Source organism: Papaver somniferum, unplaced genomic scaffold (genome assembly GCF_003573695.1).
Source record: "Papaver somniferum cultivar HN1 unplaced genomic scaffold, ASM357369v1 unplaced-scaffold_70, whole genome shotgun sequence".
In the NCBI taxonomy this organism is placed as follows: domain Eukaryota; kingdom Viridiplantae; phylum Streptophyta; class Magnoliopsida; order Ranunculales; family Papaveraceae; genus Papaver; species Papaver somniferum.
Genome location: NW_020649860.1, coordinates 241,172 through 254,804, shown reverse-complemented (window position 1 = coordinate 254,804; position 13,633 = coordinate 241,172). Strand labels below are relative to the sequence as shown.

Genomic DNA, 13,633 nt, shown 5'->3' with positions numbered 1-13,633 from the left:
ATCTAAATCAAGTTAATTAATCAAGTGATCTTCATAATATGATACCTATGATATTAGTATTTTGCATAACTGTTTATATCAAAATACCTATGATCTTAATCTTTAATTAACTACTTCATAATATTCGATTTGAAAAATCGACGAGAGGTTGAGCGCCGCCCGCAGGCCGGCGTGATACCTAGTCTCTTCATTATGAAAAAGTGGTGGTTATGTACGGGACAAAGACGACCGTAGGATTTGGGGAGTAATTTGTACCCGTCAGATTTTGCTTACTTTTCTTTTTATCGGCAGTGGACCTAGGCCGTCGATTAGAGACATTCGGGGTCGTCGATTCAGTTTTTGTACGCTTCTGTTAATAAATAAACAAACGAGAAGTGATTTTTATCTCCTTTCAAGATTCGAGCTCAACTGAAAACACCTCTTTCGCCTCGCTCGAAAAATTTCGAACACAACAATACAAATTTCAAATAGATTTTTGAATCTTATTACAATTTAGGATTTGAAAAAGTGGTGGTTATGTACGGGACAAAGACGACCGTAGGATTTGAGGAGTAATTCGTGGATTTGAAAAAGTGGTGGTTATGTATGGGACAAAGACAATCGTAGAATTTGGGGAGTAATTCGTACCCGTCAGATTTTGCTTACTTTTCTTTTTATCGGTAGTGGACCTGGGTCGTCGATTAGAGACATTCAGGATCGTCGATTCGGTTTTGGTACGCTTCTGTTAATAAATAAACAAACGAGAAGTGATTTTTATCTCCTTTCAAGATTCGAGCTCAACTGAAAACAGCTCTTTCGCCTCGCTCGAAAAATTTCGAACACAACAATACAAATTTCAAATAGATTTTTGAATCTTATTAGTTTAGTATGTTCGATTGTTATGATGGGGTGCTTTAAAGATGTCTATATCTTCCTTCTCAGATGGTAATCTATAGAAAACAGATGTTGTATCAAACCCTAATTTTTTGGTACCGGTTTTTTAATTCATTGTTGGGGTTCCTCCTGTTCATGGTTTTAGATGCAGTTTGTGATCCAGAGGGCGAAGTACAGGTAATTTAGGGTTTCTTTAATTAACTCTGATGAGAATTTGATTGGAGTCGGATAATGTTATTGGGTTGATGATTACAGAGAATTAAAAGGGGCTGTTGTTGATTTATCGATGGGAGGTTATTCTGATGAAGAATCACAAAACCAGGTAATTTAGGGTTTCTTTAATTAACTCTGTTTGTGTGGAATTGATTTATAATTTGATCAAATTATGATGGTTTGCTCTTAATTGAATTATAATTAGATGTATTAGGCTTAATTTAAGTTTCTTTAGGAATTAGGTGAAGGGGGTTGTGTAATTAGGGTTCATGAGTTGAGTAATTTCAGATAAAGAAAACGTTTTTAATGGAGGTGTTTGAATTCAGGTTAACTGAATTAAGGGTTTGCATTCAAGGAAATTTAAATTTGGGATTTCAAGAGATTTCAATATTTGGGAAATTTTCAGAAATTAGGGGAAATAACAAAAAGAAGCTGTTGGTGTTATTGATGCTGGGATGGAAGAAAGAAGTCATGGAATGGAATGAAATGGATTTGTGGCTGTAGTTTATGTTTTCTTCAGATTCAGGGGATGTGAAGTTTGATTTTGAATTGAAGGTGATGGCTTGGGCAGTTATGGAGTGAATTGTGGTTGCTGTTGATGATTTAGAATTAGGGTTGTGTGATCAGAGGGTGTTGATGAAAGTGAAATCTGTGATGAGCTTAAGAAGATGATGAAGATTGATTTGTGGTCTTGGCTTGAGGTTGTGAAGGGGATACTTTGATTCAGCTGAACTGGTGTGCTGGTGGTGTTGATCAGGAGGTGTTGTATCTAGAGATGGCAGGTTTGGTGAACTGATGTTGGAAGTGGAGTTGAACTGTGGATGTGGTTGATATGGGATGCAGTTGAGTTGCAGTTGAAGATTATGAATGAGCTGTTGGGGTTCATGTTACAGCTTTGCAAAGTAAGAATTGCAAAGTAAGAATATCTGTTGCAAAGTAAGAAAATTCATCGTCTTTGGAACATCTGAATTTCATATTTCATACATCGAATGGCTTGGCTTCAATGACGAGGGGATGAAGATGGCAGCCAACAACAACAAATCTGGGTTCTGAATCGAAATTGGGGATTTCTGGAGCTGATAAACATCAAAAGATCTGGTTCTTCTTCGTTATGAACTATTACTACTGAATTCTTTATGCAACCTATACGAACCCTAGATAGTAACTCGAACTTCTTAATCGAAAGTATTGAATTCAAATTCGAGCGCCATGACCTGATTCTCTCTTATTCTAATCAGGGTAAACTCTCTTACTCTCAGAATTTTATAATTAGGGGTTTTCTTATTGCATTCCAATTTTTGAATTTGATTAATCTTTTTTTTAATTCTAGGGTTCCTCCTGTTCACGGTGTTCGATTTAGGCAAGATAATTGGAACGACTAATGCTGTTTGAACCAATCTCCGTGCATAATTTTTCGAGGTATTGTTATTTTAAGTGATTTCTGAATTGAGTTTAGAGATGGGTAAAATAATATTGAGGTTTCTTAATGTTGAAATCATGCAAACCTTCTTCTTGATTCTTCTTCGAATTCCAGGAACATTGATGGGGTTAATAGATTTCGTGTAAGAAATTCTATTGAAGCAAATCTATTCTAGGTTTGAAAAAGAGACAGGAGAACACGAGGAATAGGTTAGAGAATCAAACTCTTCAATTTTGTTTTCGTGATATTTTTGCATAATCGAAATTGTTTGCATATGGGTTGGTATGCTTTCCAGACGATTCTGTTTGAAATCAATGGCCGTCTTTGACCCTGATCTAATCAATGTCCGTCTTTGATCCTGTAGTATTATGCAGCTTATATCCTTCGGAACTAGCATATTTGTCTCTCCTGTGGATTTCTGAGAGTTGCTGCTGTGACGAGTTTTGCAGGTATAGATAGATACTGATTATTTGATTTGCCAGAGAGATAGCATAACTTGAATAAACCTTAGTCACGAATCTGTTTGTCTGCCTGTTTGTTTGTTTTAAAATAAAAGGTGTTGGATGATCTCATAGGAGGAAGAAGATTCGTGATAAATCAAAACAAATTGGCAGAGAAAAATCCAGCCTCTTAAGAGATTGTTGTATCTGCTTAATGTAATTGTTGTTGTTGTTGAGGTAAAGATTTATCAAACCCTAGCTATAAGAATTTTTATTTTAAGTATCAAGTAATCTTTTGAGTTTTGAAAATTTGTTGATATTGAAATCGATAAGGTTCAAATTGATGATTGGTAATATTAATTTTCAGGTGGTGTGGGTTTTCTTTATGAAATATGCTCAACATTTTTCTTTATGAATTATACTCTCATGTCGTCTCTCGGAAATCTCTTATAGGGTCTGATGTAATCATGGCTGCGCCAAATTTCTGTTGCAGGGTTTCAATGGGGCTCATCTGCACTTAAGCTGGGATGTTTGCAATCTCTGTCTTTTGATTTCGAGTAATTTCTTCATCTCCTTATCTGATTCTCAACTTTGATTGTTAGTATTTCTATGTCTAATCTGTAGTGCTCCAAGTGGCAGCTGTGATTAGAAATGAAAATACTAACCCTATTTCAGTTAGAAAGACTGAAACCAATACATAGTTGTAGGTAAATCTCTTCTAAACAAGTACGTAACAGCGTATTTGTTACTATCGCTTGGATCACAGAGTGGAGTACCTACAGCAGGTAATTTTGGGCAAATAACATGGGTTTCTAATAGGCTTATTCAGCTGGGAAACGGGAACACTCACAATCCCGCATACTTACAGTTGGGATGCGGAGGTCCTTTCCCACAGACCTTGATATGTCCCTTGCTCTCTGATTGTTATTTGAATTTTCTTATGTATTTAGCTAGCAGGCATTTGCTGATGGCTACGTTCTTTCCTCTGTACAAATTCAAAATTTGGGTTCAGGGTTTGCTGATTTATTTCATTGACCATGCATATTGTTGCATATAGTCTCTAGCTATTACGCTTTGCTTGCCCGGCTATTGTGATTATGAGCATGGTAGAATTTTCGTGAACATTCGTGGGTCCTTAGATAGCTTTGAGGTGTGGTGCTGCTGCTCTAACATAAAACATGGGTGCTTCAGAATTGTGTAAACCTTGCACAGAGCATGGGTGTAACATAGAAGTAACGGTGTTGCTTATCATTTAGCTAAGCTGGATGCTTTCATTAATCATAGATAATTCTGAAGTTGGATGAATTGTCGTTATGTATAAAGCTATTACTAACAGTTTTTTGTTTTTGTTTATGTAGGACAAAAAGGGTTTCAAACTATCAACACTGCCAGCACTATATCCTGTCTCGAGTAGGGCAGCAGGTGAATCATTGTTGCTTACTGTTAAACATGCAAAAACTCATAATTTTATTGCTAACTGTTAAGCTATCATAGATAATTACGCAGACGATGATTTGCATAAGAGATGGGTATATGTTGAAAACAAATCCTTTTTTTCCCTTCTTTTCTTTTGATTTTTATACATTAGTTTTATCTTTTTGCTGAAGTCTTATTTAGTCGAGTATTTAAATCATTTTACATGTAGCTTTTGACAGCTGTAGGTAGAAAATCTTCACCATCGATTAGTAATTATAATTGGCCGAAGTATAATATTTAACAGAATCATACAAATTGATGCTTCATCGTGTTCACGACCAGCAACACTGGTTCACCTGTGTGTAATTAATGCTTCATACAAATTGATGCTACCGGTGATGCTGTGATGATGGTGAATGCAGTTTTGGAGCTCGAAAGAAAGGTGGGGTTCTTAGCTGTGGTTGGCCGCAGCGGACTAAGATGAGATATTCTGAGGTCGTAAGAAAACGGAGATGGAAAAGGAAGATGAGAGTAACGAATCAGTGGTGCTGCTGCCATTTATTCTCGATACTCGAGTTTGAGTTCACAGGGAAGTTGAAATGACAAGATTGGGTTTGCTGTGGTAATGAAGATTAAGCTGTGCTGACTATGAAACTCTATGCCAATGGCAGTGATGAGACTGAACGACAGATTGATGGCTGCAACGATGAAGCTAAAAATAGGTATCCATTGGCCTGTTGAGTTTCTGCTGCTCAAGTCGTATACATAGAGAAGTTTGAATAGAAAAGTGATCAGTCAAGAGAACCAGCAAGCTGGAGATTGATGAAAATAGCAGCTCGAGAAGGAAACAGAAGTTGTATAATCTGTTGCCGATGATGACTATGAAAGCCTGAGAATGTGACAAGGTTACACTGTCAGTTCCAGATGACTAACGATCAACTTACAAAGTGGGCTGGATCTTGAAAGTTGAATGCGAGCCCAATAGGCTATTAGCCATTATATTTTACACAAACAGAATTTATTTTATTGAGCCGACTCCATGATTTTATAACCAAATGGACATCAGGTGGTTTTCCAACGGAAGTTATGGATATAAAATGTAACAAAGCTCAAGGATTTTCTGTTTTTGTGGTCATTGTATTTGTGTATTATTTGACCAAGTAGGTGTTACCAGCCAATACTCAAATCTAATCAGTTCTCTACTTACCTCAACCTCACCAAATTATTTGATGGCTTTACATGTTGTAAATAGGTAGTCATTACAACCCAGGTTTAATTAACGGGCATCTTTTGCCAGTTCAGTGAAATGTTTGTTCACGATGAAACTACTTTGGATGCGCATCATTCCGACCAGTAACTAAAGTGATCTCCAAAGGTAAAGGTCTCTACAGAATTAATGATCAGAGCAACTGTCGTGGATCTCGACAATAACACAGAGTTGAAACAACCTTCCCGTGATTGGTATATAAGTAAGTACAAGCAGTTTGGTTAAGTTAATGAATTTTAGATGACCAACAAATCTCAAGAGGTTTTGAAAGGAATTAAGGGTCCACTACCATCTTGATATGAGGTGAGGTGTTTGATGGAAAAATTAATAAAGATTCTCAAATGCCAGTGCAATAGAAGAGATTGGAACTTGCACTTTGTGCAGCGGTATGCGTCCTTGCGCTAAGAAAGGGCGGAGCTTAATAAATGATATTCTCCTCATGTTGTCGTAGTGTATCACAATATCTTTAATATCGTAATGTAAGTGTCCTTTCAGCTGATTTTTGAAGGGTTGCCTAATTATTTAAGAATTCCTGTTGTTTCTTGCGAATTTCAAAGACAATATGTTAAAATTTAATGATGAATGCTTGGAAATGTTATTGATCAAATTACCAGTGTAATTTATGGTTCCCAATAATGTATTTCCTGACTATTATAGACAGGACCAACTAACACACTAATTTAAATGTGGGCACTACATCTGCCTTTAAATTTTCTCGACCGTCGGAGCCACAGGACCCGGCCCCTCCGATTACTATGATCAAGCTAATTAAAAGCGCAACAGTGACCCGACTAACTAACACACTATAATATGACACGACCAACTAGATATTGGGACCATTTTGCTATGACCCGACTAACTAAATATGCTCCTGACTAATATAGACAGGAGCAACTAACATACTAATTTTAATGTGGGCACTAAATCTGCCTTCAAATTTTCTCGACCGCAGGGACCGTAGGATCCGACCCCCTTCGGCTACTATGATCCAACTAATTAAGCACGCTATTGTGACCCCGACCAACTAATACATGATAACATGACACGACCAATTAAATATTGGTAACTTTCTGCATGACCAAACTAACTAACACGGTATAATATGACACGACCAACTAAATATTAGGAACGTTTTGCTATGACCCGACTAACTAAATATGCTCCCGACTATTATAGACAGACTAAAATTTTATGGGAACCTACAAACCGGCCGACCAAACAATAAACAAAACTCTAAAAAAGTTGAACCTCGACGGATCATGGAAAATCGATAAGAGGTTATAACAACTTTTCGAAAATTTACAAGATGTTTAACTAACACACTAATTTAAATGTGGGCACTACATCTACCTTTAAATTTTCTCGATCGCCAGGGCCGTAGGACCCGACCCCCTCTGGCTATTATGATCCAGCTACTTAAATACGCAACAATGTCTCGACTAACTATAATATACTATAATATGACACGACCAACTAAATATTGGGACCGTTCTGCTTTGAGACGACCAACTAAATAATTATAGAAAGAACCAATTAATAAACTAATTTAAATGTGGGAACTACATTTGCCTTTAAATTTTCTCAACCAGACTAACTAAATATGCTCCCGACTATTATAGACAGGATCAACTAACACACTAATTTAAATGTGGGCACTACATCAGCCTCTAAATTTCTCGACCGCCGGGGCCGTAGGATCCGGCCCCTCCGGCTATTATGATCCGACTAATTAAACACGATACAACTTCCCGACTAACCAACACACTATAATATGACACAACCAACTAAATATTGGGACCGTTCTGCTATGACCCGACTAACTAAATATGCTTCCGACTATTATAAACATGACCAACTAAATATTGAGACCATTTTGCTATGACCCGACTAACTAAATATGCTCCTGACTAATATAGACATGAGCAACTAACATACTAATTTTAATGTGGGCACTACATCTGCCGTCCAATTTTCTCGACCGCCGTGGCCGTAGAACCCGGCACCCTCCGGCTACTATGATCAAACTAATTAAGCACGCTACTGTGACCCCGGCCAGCTAACACATAATAACATGGCACGCCCAACTAAATATTAGTAACTTTCTGCTATGACCAAACTAACTAACACGGTATAATATGACGCGACCAACTAAATATTAGGATCGTTTTGATATGACCCGACTAATTAAACACGATACAACCAACTAAATATTGGGAGTATTCTGCTATGACCCGATCGACTAACTAAATATGCTTCTGACTACTCTACATAGGACCAACTTACTAAATATGCTCCCGACTATTATAGACAGGACCAACTAACACACTAATTTAAATGTGGGCACTACATCTTCCTTTAAATTTTCTCGATCGCCCCCTCTGGCTACTATGATCCAACCAATTAAACACGCTACAGTGACCCGACTGACTGGCACATTATAATATGACACGAACAACTAAATATTGATACCGTTCTGCTATGACCCGACTAACTAAATATGATGCAAACTATTATAGACAGGACCAACTAACACACTAATTAAAATGTGGGCACCACATCTTCCTTTTAATTTTCTCGACCGCCGGGGCCGCAGGACCCGCCCCCTCCGGCTACTGTGATCCAACCAATTAAACACGCTACAGTGACCCGACTGACTGGAAAATTATAATATGACACGAACAACTAAATATTGGGACCGTTCTACGATAACTCGACTAACTGAATATGCTGTCGACTATTATTGACATGACCAACTAACACACTAATTTAAATGTAGCATTACATTTGTCTTTAAATTTTCTCGACCGCCGGGGTCGTAGTACCCGGCCTCCTCCAACTACTCTGACTCAACCAATTAAACACGATACAGTGACCCGACTAACTATCATACTATAATATGACACGACCTACTAGATATTGGGACCGTTCTACCATGACCTGACTAACTAAATATGATGTCGACTATTATAGACAGGACCAACTAACTAACTAATTCAAATGTAGCACTACATCTATCTTTATATTTTCTCGACCACCGGGGCCGTAGGACCCGGCCCCTCCGGCTACTATGATCCAACTAATTAAACACGTATAGTGACCCGACTAACTAACACACTACAGTATGACACGACCAACTAAATATTGGGACCGTTCTACCATGACCCGAATAACTAAATATGTTGCCGACTATTATAGACAGGACCAACTAACTAACTAATTTAAACGTAGCACTACATCTATCTTTAAAATTTTCTCGACCGTCGAGGCCGCAGTTTCCGGCCCCTCCGGCTACTATGATCCATCCAATTAAACACGCTACAGTGACCCGACTGACAAACACATTATAATATGACACGACCAACTAAATATTGAGACCGTTCTGCTATGACTCGACTAACTAAATATGCTGCAAACTATTATAGATATGACCAACTAACACACTAATTAAAATGTGGGCACTACATCTGCCTTTTAATTTTCTCGACCGCCGGGGCCCCAGGACCCGGCCCCATCCGGCTACTTTGATCCAACCAATTAAACACGCTACAGTGACCCGACTGACTGGCACATTATAATATGACACGAACAACTAAATATTAGGACCGTTATACGATAACCCGACTAACTGAATATGCTGCCGACTATTATAGACATGACCAACTAACACACTAATTTAAATGTAGCATTACATGTGTCTTTAAATTTTCTCGACTGCTGGGGCCGTAGGGTCCGGCCTCCTCCGGCTACTATGATCCAACCAATTAAACACGATACAGTGACCCGACTAACTATCATACTATAATATGACACGACCAACTAAATATTGGGACCGTTCTACTATGACGCGAATAACGAAATATGTTGCCGACTATTATAGACAAGACCAACTAACACACTAATTTAAATGTAGCTCTACATCTGCCTTTAAATTTCTCGACCGCCGGGGCCGTAGTCTCCGGTCCCCTCCAGATATTATGATCCAACCATTTAAACACGCAATAGTGACCCGACTAACTAACATTCTATAAGATGACACGACCAAATAAATATTGGGACCGTTCTGCCATGATCCGACTAAGACAAGACCAACTAACGCACTAATTTAAATGTAGCACTACATATGCCTTTAAATTTTCTCTGACTGTCGAGGGCGTAGGACCCGGCCCCCTCAGGCTACTATGATCCAACTAATTAAACACGCTACAGTGACCCGATTAACTAACATACTATAATATGACACGACCAAGTAAATATTGGGACCGTTCTTCCATGAGCTGACTAACTAAATATGCTGCCGACTATTATAGACAGGACCAACTAACACACTAATTTAAATGTATCACTACATCTGTCTTTAAATTTTCTCGACCGCCGGGGCCGTAGGACCCGGCCCCTCCGGCTACTATGATCCAACCAATTAAACACGGTACAGTGACCCGACTAACTAACACACTATAATATGAAAAACAAAAATTGAATGATCAATAAAAAAAACATTTGAATTAAACAAAACTCTAAAAAGATTGATCCTCCACCGAACATGGAAAATTGACAAGAGGTCATTCAACTGGGTCGACTGAATGCATGCCCAAGATAGAATCTATCAAAATGACTGCAATAAAAGTGAAGGAAGACGGAAAGAATGTATAAAAAATCTCATAACTGCTGCCAAGGTTTGATGGTTTTGCCACAGTTTCTTTCTTAAGTGATTTAGCTTGCCAGTTATTTATCATTGACTGATGCTTTCTTTTTGTATGCAGACCTGCGTGATGCTGGAAACTCCAAGAGCGGCCAATGAATAAAAGAAAGATGGAAGGCAGGTAATTGCTAAAACCATCCTACTGCAATATATATCATGTACATCTCTAATATAATGATATAATCTAAGCAAAAGAAAGTCAGGCACCACAGATCTATATTCGATCTTATCCTTAACTTGGTTTTTGAAGGTCAAATTGCTTGAAAGAAACTGAAAGGGATAGTGCAAATCTGTGTATTACTATCCAAAACTACACGATAAATGAAGCTCGGTTTAAGGTAGTCCAGATTTAGAGATTCAAATTGCTTGACTACAGATGACCTACAAACCCGTGAGTAACTCTTGCATGCATTTATGTATAAAATATATGTATGTGCTATGTTATCAAAGGTGCCTTGGGTGACTTGCGCGCTAAAATATGCACAATATTTATGATTCTGGGCGCCTAGCGCCTAATACAACATAGTGTCTGTGTATGTGTGTGTCCGCCATTTTAAATTAATTGTTGCAGAATTATGCTGTTACTTATCATGTGAAACGTAATTGGGTTTGCTTATATAGGAGGACGGACCGGAAAGACTCTTCTCCCCAGTTTGGAACCAGTGTGAGGATACAATTGCATGTATTTGCTGGCCCTCCATCTGACAAGATAATGAAGGTGAACATCGATGCTATCACCAACATATCGAAGTATAGACGCCAAAGGTTTGATTTAGTCGAACAGAATTTGATTATTGATTCGAAGCAGGGATGTTCTGGATTTATTGATTTGTCGTAACAAATAATCAGGGTTTGTGCAATTTGTATGGTTTTTAATTAATTTGTACCAATTACTGGCATGTCATTGTCAATGTACGAATCTCAGTTCTCAAGTTGCTCTTTCCACTATCTTAGCAGACATAGCTAAGGAAAATTCCTATCTTAAATTTCTTTCATATTCAGAATAGGGATGGAATTGACTCAAAAAGTGTTCTGCTCGGGGAATGCAACTATGGAATTGATGATGTTGAATAGGTACCTTGATATTGAGTGTTTATATTAATGTCTATAATGATTTATCCATATACAGTTTTTTGCTATAAATCCCTATGTGCACTTTTGTCAAATAATGATAGGTTTCTTTCAAACTATATTGTTAACAGTATATTCTGAACCACATAAAGTTGGATATTTCCTTCTTTAACTCGCAGCTGAATGAGATGTTGGTGCTTTTGTATGCAAGGTAACAATCATTTTCAATTTTATTCTAATTATTACTCAAGAGTTTTGCAGCCCCTGTAAGGGCTTAAGAGTTTTGCAGCCCCTGTAAGTATTCATGCTGGAGCTTGCAGGTTGGGCTTCTGTTTTAATTCTTCTAGATAAGGTTAACTAAAAATGTCTTATGGTACATAATAGGATGAGTTATTTGGTAAATAGTTGGGAAGGTAAATTGCTGTTTTCAGTAAAATGTACACTGTTGTACTAAAAGCCCCTTTTGTGCGTATGAAATCCTCATCTTGCCATATATTCCTTTATGCTTATGAAACATTTGCGCTCAAGTACCCGTATATATTAAATCCCTTTTATATTTAGAAATTGTGCTTGCTATCTTAGCTCAAATGGAAGAGCACATGGTTCTCGGCCGTGTAGTGTGGGTTCGACTCCCACAGATGGCGTTGTTATTAACTTTTGCAGGCTAACATGTTTGGCATTATCACGGCTTTTGCTGCAAGAAACAACATTCTTTTGCCGCAACCTTTATACAACATGTATGCAAGGCCTACCTACTCTGGGATATAAAAACCATCATATGCTTACATAATTATCTTTAGCAATTTTGACAATTACTCAAGGCTATGTAATTAAAACACAATATGAACTTAAGGTCTATCTAATTTTTCAAGCGGATCACACACTAGCCTAAGAAAAGAAAATACATATATGGTTTTTTTACCAGTCGCGTGCAAAACATAGATCTATTAATTTTGAATGCAACAGACATACATTCTTGAGCATATTTGGTGTCTACTAACATAACTGCAAAACCAATCTCTCCCTAGCAGCCTTTCCATATTTCCTCACTTTTTTGTTGATAGCATAGAACAGTGGCCCTATCCAGCTACTAGGATCCAACTAATTAAACACGTTACTGTGACCCGACTAATAATATGACACAACCAATTAAATATTGGGACCGTTCTGTTATGATCCATTAACTAAATATACTCCCGACTATTACAGATAAACCAACTAACACACTAAATTTAGCATGGGCACTACATCTGCCTTTTTTCTCCACCGTCGGGGCCGTAGGCCCCGGCCCTATCCGATTACTTTGATCCAACTAATTAAACACGCTACTGTGACCCGACTAACGAACACATTATAATATGACACGACCAACTAAATATTGATACCGTTCTGTTATGACCCGACTAACTAAATATGCTCCCGACTACTATAGACAGAACCAACTAACACACTAATTTTAATGTGGGAACTATATTTGCCTTTAAATTTTCTACACCGTCGGGGCCGTACGGCCCCGCCCCTTCCGGCTACTATGATCCAACTAATTAAACACACTATTATGACGCAACTATCTAACACACTGTAATATGATACAACAAAATAAATATTGAGACCGTATAATTAAGTATGCTCCCGACTAACTAGATATGCTCCGGACTATTATAGACAAGACCAACTAACACACTAATTTAAATGTGCGCATTACATCTGCCTTTAAATATTGCGACCCGACTAACTAACACACTATAATATGTTACTAATCAACTAAATATTTGGGACCGTTCTGCTATGACCCGACCAACTAAATATGCTCCCAACTATTATAGATAGGACTAACTAACACACTGATTTTAACGTCGGCTCTACACCTGACTCATATATGACTACTAGGGTCCAAGCAATTCAAAACGGTATTGTGACCCGACTAACTTACACACTATAATATGATGCGACCAACTAAATATTCGGGATCGTTCTGTTATAACCCGACCAACTAAATATGCTCCAGACTATTATAGATAGGACTAACTAACACATTAATTTTAATCTGGGTACTACACCTGCCTTTAAATTTTCTCCACCGTCGGGACCGTAGGTCCGGCCCCCTATCCGACTACTAGGGCCCAAGTAATTAAAAACGCTATTGTGACCCGACTAACTAACGCACTATAATATGATACGACCAACTAAATATTTGGGACCGTTCTGCTATGACCCGACCAACTAAATATGCT

The 13,633-nt window shown here is 37.9% G+C and overlaps 2 long non-coding RNA genes across 19 annotated transcripts; both read left to right on the top strand.

Annotated features, from left to right (window-relative positions):
- Positions 1-775: 775 nt before the first annotated feature.
- Positions 776-5,574, top strand: LOC113343961. Of its 18 annotated transcripts, none has more exons than XR_003357514.1 (9): positions 776-1,050; positions 1,129-1,195; positions 1,413-2,325; positions 2,417-2,505; positions 2,621-2,715; positions 2,871-2,955; positions 3,063-3,183; positions 3,440-3,503; positions 4,305-5,574. It is a non-coding gene; the product is annotated as an uncharacterized LOC113343961 (long non-coding RNA). The 18 variants fall into 18 exon arrangements; XR_003357520.1 differs by adding an exon at positions 3,648-3,731 and having other exon boundaries at positions 776-2,325; positions 4,305-4,368; positions 4,785-5,574; XR_003357519.1 differs by adding an exon at positions 3,648-3,731 and having other exon boundaries at positions 776-2,325; positions 4,305-4,368; positions 4,592-5,574.
- A 4,632-nt stretch (positions 5,575-10,206) lies between these two features.
- LOC113344062 lies at positions 10,207-11,778 on the top strand. The gene is made up of 5 exons (XR_003357640.1): positions 10,207-10,302; positions 10,390-10,449; positions 10,579-10,719; positions 10,950-11,402; positions 11,531-11,778. It is a non-coding gene; the product is annotated as an uncharacterized LOC113344062 (long non-coding RNA).
- Positions 11,779-13,633: the final 1,855 nt, after the last annotated feature.